Genomic DNA, 7,243 nt, shown 5'->3' on the forward strand with positions numbered 1-7,243 from the left:
TGAACAACCCCAACTCTGTCCTCACAGAAAAGGTGTTCCATCCCTCCAGTTACCTTTGTGACCTCCTCTGGCTCCACTCCTACATATCATTATAATGAATCTTTGGATTAGAATCCTGATTAAGGCATGAATGAGTTGAGCTTTGCCAGTTCCTGTTAAGAAAACAACCAGAGCGTGTTCTGTGAGAGATGAGAATCAGGAAACAAAATGCTTGGTACCCTTCTGTCTCCACCATCACCTCATTCCTCTGATGACATTCTTTGTGATCCATCACACAGACATTACTTCTCATCCAAATTATTTTGCATTTTGTTGAATTCAGGTAGGGGCCATGGAACCAGTTCAGTTCCCATCTTTTTGGCTGTGTGGTTGTGGGTTTTGGCAAAACACAAAAGGAAAGGGATGGAAGGGATGGAAGTCTGGCAAAGCCAGTTTTCTTTCATGTGAAAACCATTTAGCACTGTCTGGGAGGGGGCCTTGAGGGAGGAGTCAGTACCATATACCCTGCTTTGAAGCCCTGACATGTTCTGAATAATAATACCTGTCTGTAATAAAGAATTAAGCTCATGGATGGGAATAGAATAGAATAGAATAGAATAGAATAGAATAGAATAGAATAGAATAGAATAGAATAGAATAGAATAGAATAGAATAGAGTAGAATAGAATAGAATCACTAAGTTTGGAAAAGCTCTCTAAGATCATTGAGTTCAACCATTAATAGTGCCAGAGCCATCACATCTATGCACCTTTTGAATACCTCCAGGATGCTGTCTCCACTGTTTCCCTGGACAGCCTGCTCCAGTGCTGGTGAGTGCCTGAGCTTTACCTCCCACCTCTCTGCCATCGTACCTGGAGCTCCAGCCCTTTCTGGAATTGAGCACAGCAGTTACAGAGATGCTAAGTGTAACCCTGAGCCATTCCCATGCCCTGACACACCCTCTATTTAATCCCTCTCACTGATTCCCTTATTCCAAACCTGATGCTTTTCCACAGGATGCCAGACTCCTTTCCGTGCCCTCAGGACGTGCTGAGTGCGTTACCCCCACTCTGCCCCGACCACCCACAGTCCTCCATGGTTCAGTTCTTCCTGAAAGCAGTGTGTTTGCTTTAATCATGAACCACATGAAGGCTGCACTGACAGACAAGTCTGAATCTGCTTTTCCCCTTCCAATGCAACTTCTGCCCCAGAGAACAGAGCACGTCCTTTAGAGAGCTGCCCTGCTGCCCGTGTACATTAACTCCAGGCTCTCTCAGCTGATGCCAGCATCAATGAAGACTTCTGGGTAGGAAACTGCATAATCTCAATTCATTTCTTACATGCTCTTCTGCAGTGGAAGGACAAGGGAAAGAAATTAGCTGACTTAGCAAGTGGCTGCATCCTGGAGCAGGTCACGTACAACGTTTTACCCCTGGTGTAATCTCAGTGCTAAGTGTTGTGTTCACAGGGAATGCTGTGTTACTCGTGCTCAGTGAAGTCATTGCAGTGGAATAAATGCAATGCCAAGATGACCCTGCTGTGCTCCAGCTCCCTTCCTTCCCATGCATAATGAAGAGAAGGTAAAGGGAAGGAAGAATATCCTTTGCTGTTTTACTCTGGCAGAGAGGGCTCACCTGAGCAACTGCCAGCCAGACATGGAATTTCATCTGAGCTTCCCAGATAAAATCTCCTGTCTCAGGGGCTGTATTTACTCATTGTGTTTAATGTGACAATGAAACTTGATGTTTAATATTGCCATTCAGGTTCTCCTTGGCCACCTTCCTTTGGGCAGAGTGCCTTCAAAGAGGGAAGCTTTGCTTTGTGCACACAGGATTTGGACTAATTTCAAGATGTTTTGTTTCAAGAGTGCCTTTGCACCCAAGCAGGTGTCTGGTAGCTTTTTTTTCAGTTAAGTGAGAAACTTTAGCAAAGAGAATGAGAGAAGGAAAGGAAAAGGGGAGAAGGAAAACAAAGGGGCAGAGCCAGTTTTGGAGGTGTCTTCATGGGGTTTTCTGGGCAGATGGGATCCTGAGGAGACACAGCTGAACAGAGCTGATGAGCTCCATGGAGGCTATGAAAGGTTGTACTTGGTGCAATCATGTCACAGCTGCACAGCCTCAGATTTGGACCTGAAGAAAAGGCAGAGTTGAGAGAACCTGTGAAAAAATACTAGAGCTGAATGTGGGGTCCCATCACAGAATCACAGAGCTACAGAGTGGTTTGGGTTGGAAGGGACCTTAAAGATCACCCAGTTCCATCCCCACTGCCACAGACAGGTATGACACCCACTGGACCAGCTTTCTCACACTGGACTTTAAAATCTCCAGGAATGGGGCATCCACAGCTTCTCTGGGCAACCTGTTCCCTCATAATAAAGAATTTCTTTCCTCTTTAGTAATTATTTTGTAAAGGTTTAGCCTTTACCATCAGCTCTGCCTTATGTGTGAACAAGACTTGCACTTTTCTTGCAAGAGAATTAAGAACAGGAATGAATATCCAAATAATTTGTTCAGAAATTCCAGGCTGATGAGAGACAGAGAACTTTGAGACTCCTGGGGTGAGTTATCCAGCAGCACTCTAAGGAGACAGGGCAGTGACTATGCTTGTCAGAAAAATGCAAAGACCCAAAGTCATACTTTCCATGCACCCTGAATTACTGCTTGCAAGTAACACTTCATTATCCTTCTGGGAGTCCACTATTAAAAGCAAAGCATTTGAGGCTTGCTAACAAACTGATCACAGGCTGCATTATTGATTGTGCTATTAAGGTCTTCATTTGAGCCATTAGCAGGGCTAATGAAATGGTCGAACGCTTCCCTCCAGCACAACCATCACTGTGTTTCCTCCCAGCTCCACTTTCAGCGTCCAGGCCAGCTCACATGGAACCCAAGAGGGACCAGGCTGCTGCCTGTTGTAGGGATGGGTTTGCTACACTGTAAAATAAGCCTATGGATGAGATATTAGCATGGCATTAGCCATGGAAGAGTATAGGAGGGTTACTATATTCCAGTTCATTATACAATAATTCACTAATGAAGTCAGAGGCTGTAAATGTGAGTGCATTTAACTCCACATCTTCCAGACAAGGAGCTGATGTGTATTTTTCTCCCCTGCACTACCAGCCTCAACAGATAAGAATAATCTGTCTCAATTACACCAGGAGATCAAACCTCACCTGGACCCCCACCCAAACAGCAAGATCAAACAGCAGAAACATCATCCCCAGATTTTTGGTCTTATTTTGTCAGCTTTGTAATATTTTAAAATCCTTCTCAGCACTATAGGCAAACTGGAGATTGAGGGAAAAATAAGTTATACTGTCCTGGTCTGGAAGTAGGAATATTCCTCTTTTCCAGCTCCTGGTCCTTTCACTCCCTGTGCTCAGGTCTCTTCTGTGTCCCCACAAGGTGACACATGCCCCACCAACAGGTAACTCTGCACCCCTGGTTCATCACAGGCAGGGCTTTGGGTCCAATTCCAGCAGCTCCTGAATCCAAGAGCTGGCTGTGACTCTCCTTCTCCATGGATATGACATGAGACAACTTCAGAGTTAGAAATCAGCACACACTGGCTTGTGCTTTGCAGCCTTTTAGCTTCTGATCTTTCTCTCTGAAGGTCCTCAAGAATCACTTCTTACATGTAAGGAAGCCTCTTCCACACTGACTGGATTTTCCACATTAACTGGCAGCTTTTTAAACAAATGGTTAAAAAGAAAACATTGCATCTCCCTCACTACCACTACCTTTAGATTTTAGGAGTTCCATTCTAAAGGCATTCTGTATCATGTGTTTAAAACATCTCAAAAGTAATTGAATTCACAGTGCCTCATAAAATTTCCACCAATTGCTCATTCAAATATATAACTTGGCCAACTGCAAATGTAATATCTCAGACAGTCCTTTTCCCATTTGCTTCCTCTGCATCCCAATAGCTTTTCTTCCCCCTAATGCCCTGCTGCCTGTGCTGTCCTCATTCCCTTCTCCACATGTGTTAACTGTCCACAAGCTGATCCATTTCATAAACCATTTTATCTTCTGTGCACACTGGGTATCTATCTCACTGGAAATTATGGAAGATGGGAACCACTTTTATTAAAGCAAGGTCCACATCCCTATTTCAGGAAAAGGTGTCTGGTACAGAGGGTTCTAATGCTGGTTGTACATTTCTTGGTGGTGACAGATCTTGGTTCCTGAGTATTAGGCGCATCATCCTCAAGAGAACTAAGAGCCTCCATCACTCAACCAAATCCTACTTCACACAGCTGCCATGGTGAGAAAACTCACCCTTCCTGCTTTGTGTCAGCTTTTTTTTCTTTCTGGATTGAAAATCCTGGTGAAAATCCAGGTCCAGGTTTGTATGGCTGGAGCTGTGGAGAAATTCAGCTTCAGTGATGGCCTAGGAGGGGATGGTGAATAGACACTGATGATGAGGGAAACTGCTCCATCTCTCTGCCACAGCAGCTGCAGGAACACAGAGACATTGCAAAGGGCCATGAGCAAGTGAGGAAGGTGATGTGAGGGAAGCAAAATGTTTCAGGGATTTTTGTCACTCAGCAGAGTAAATGAGATATCAGGATTCATGTGGCTTTGTGTGGAACAGGCACTGTGAAGGGGAAATGTTGAATTAAGGGATGGCAGCACTTAGGTCAAGTAACTTTTTTTCTTAAGAAGGAACTTAACAAAGTATCTTTTTGCTGACCAGTTCCTCCTGCCTTTTGCCTTTTATTTCAATCCATTTAAATTGCAAATAGCTTACTTGCAGAGACTTTCTGCTGACAGCTCACCTGTTGGGAATCTGAGCTCCTGGGTCTCACTGGGGTCTCCTCTCTGCTCTCCTTGGGGAAGGGGAAAGGCAGCTACATCCACTCATATCTCCATAACTTCATTATGCTTTGTAGCTTCTTTGACTGCCACTTCAGCTGCTCCAAGGTCACTTCTGCAGTGAACACAGAAGCCTGGGGGAGGATCCAGACTCTCACCTTGAGGGGATTCAATCCAATTGTCCAAGCACAGGGGGAAACTGGAGGGTTCTACTCAGCCCCCAACTTCCAGGAGCCCCAGGCTCCTGTAGCTCCAAAGTGGCACTTGCCAAACCTACAGGGCTTTCTCAAGCAGCATTTTGTCTGCAACGAGGCTCCTGTCTGCAGGCAAGTGCCTCAAATTTTAGCTGGATTATTGTAATTAGAGCCATCAGTGACTGCTTAAAATAGTCTTTATTTGAGGAGGCACAACACAATGGGTTTACTCAACACTGGACCATGTGGCACAGTATTTTGTCCTACTGCTGGAACTGATGCAGGTAGATAAATCTGCTCCCCTTGAGCTTTTAATCAGTCAATCAGCAGCTTTTCAAGAAACAAAATATTTATTGACCCTACTCCTAAGACTACAGTTTTTCTCCAACAGCTTTTCTTGATATATCTTCCCTTAGTCACTCAGAAATGCTGCTCACACAAGGGAGAAAGAATGGAATTTAATAGTTTGGCCAGGAGTTTTTGATGTCTAGAAACCCAGACACAGCAGATTAACCAAAATTACCTCTGCACGTCCCAGAATGCCAAAGATTGATGTTGTCAGGGCAGTGGCTGAAGTGCAAGTGATCTGTGTCCTGCAGGTTTTGTGCAATGCAACAGATAACCTTGATTGCCACTCTTGGAAAATGCAAACTGAGGCCATGCAAGTGCAAGGATTGCTCTTCTGGTCCAGCTAGAGCTGAAAATTCAAATGTTTTTCTGAGAAAGAATTCTTTGGGGGAATAAAAAGGACTGTGAAATAAATTTAAGAGGTTGAATGGTTTCAGTTTGGGTTTTGAGCAGGCCAGAAACTCTTTGCTTTAAACAGTACAATGTTAAACTTAATGCTTTTTTTTTGTACCTGGGCTGTATCACCCCAGACAGGGATGTCATTGCCACACATATTTGTTATCAAGTGTAAGGTGTTAAAAGACAGGAGCAGCTCAAACACAAAAAATCCTTCAAGGTAAAATAATATGAAAATCACCCTCCTGTCCCAGTTTCTTCTTGCACTGGAATTTAATGGGATGCTGTGGGTCTTACTGGTCTGAACTGGTACCATCCCTCCCTCCCCTTGCAGGTAAAATCTGTGTTACCTGCTCAGGACCACAATATTTGTGATTTATTAACTCTGTTTGGAAACAGCTCTTTCACAGAGCACAAATTCTCCTGGATTTATCAGTCAAACCAGAGGCTTTGGACAGCAATTATTTTCCAAGGAGAATAGGTATGGATGGATGTACAGTGACAAAAGAGGTAGAAGGCTTTGAAAAAGCCAATTTTAAGATGGAGTGTTTCTTTCTGTGGTTCAAAAGAGGAGTAGGATCCTAAAGGAGAAGGGATTATTCCTTGAGAGAGCACCTGAGTTTTGCTATTCCAGCAAGATAGGAGTCAGTAGCTTAGCTCCAAGGAATTATATTAGCAGTCCAGCCTGTTTCTTTCTTTCCATCCTTTTCCTGTGTCTCTTTATAAAGTTCTAAGTGCTTTTCAATGAAGAAAGAAGAAACATGATTTTAAGATGAGTTGGGGTTGAGCCTTGAGGCAGAAACAATGCTCAGAAACTACGTTTTAATGAATACAAAATATTACACCGTGAAAATCAGTGGCTGTTGCTGCTGCTTTTTCTTTGAAGGTATGTTAATTTTTGTTGCTCTTAAATACTCTTGTTGCTGGGAAACCGCCTCACACACTGTAATTGAAATTGGTTCTTCATATCCCATTTTGTTCCTGGCAGGTTTGAAGTGTTCTTAAAAGCTAAAAAACTCTGCTGAGGAAAGGCAAGGTGCAGCTGATGGCAGATCCACTGGCATTTCTTTGGGCAAAAACACATCATGAAACACATTCAGAAAAATTAAAGCATTGGGGCAGGGTACACATTGAAACTGGCAGGGGGCTGTGGTGAATATTTTTGGGGGATGATGTAGTGGGTGAGAAGATTTGGAAGGGTAAGAAGAATGTTTAATGGGCTGTGGGAGTTAGAGGGTCTGTTTCACACCAATGCACTTTGGTCTGAATCACTCAGCATTTCCCCATTCAGGGCTTATAACTCTTATCCCAAACTTTTCAAGACTCTGGTACACAGACACTTTGCAAAGCTCTGACTGTGTAATTAGTTGTATTCTTCCTTTGCAAATCAATTTGGTCTTACTTATGTTTTAAAAGATATGTCACTTTTCTATCTTTTTTTTTTTCCCCAGTGACTCGTTTAGCACCTTCTGTTATCTTGCAGGATTTGTACAAGTAGCTGAGCAA

The 7,243-nt window shown here is 43.5% G+C and overlaps 1 long non-coding RNA gene across 1 annotated transcript; it reads left to right on the forward strand.

Annotated features, from left to right (window-relative positions):
• Nucleotides 1-106: 106 nt before the first annotated feature.
• LOC147653395 (uncharacterized) lies at nt 107-1,408 on the forward strand. The gene is made up of 3 exons (XR_015286062.1): nt 107-322; nt 766-809; nt 996-1,408. It is a non-coding gene; the product is annotated as an uncharacterized LOC147653395 (long non-coding RNA).
• Nucleotides 1,409-7,243: the final 5,835 nt, after the last annotated feature.

The sequence above is a fragment of the Cyanistes caeruleus genome, chromosome 4 (genome assembly GCF_971803275.1).
Source record: "Cyanistes caeruleus chromosome 4, bCyaCae1.hap1.1, whole genome shotgun sequence".
Lineage (NCBI taxonomy): Eukaryota > Metazoa > Chordata > Aves > Passeriformes > Paridae > Cyanistes > Cyanistes caeruleus.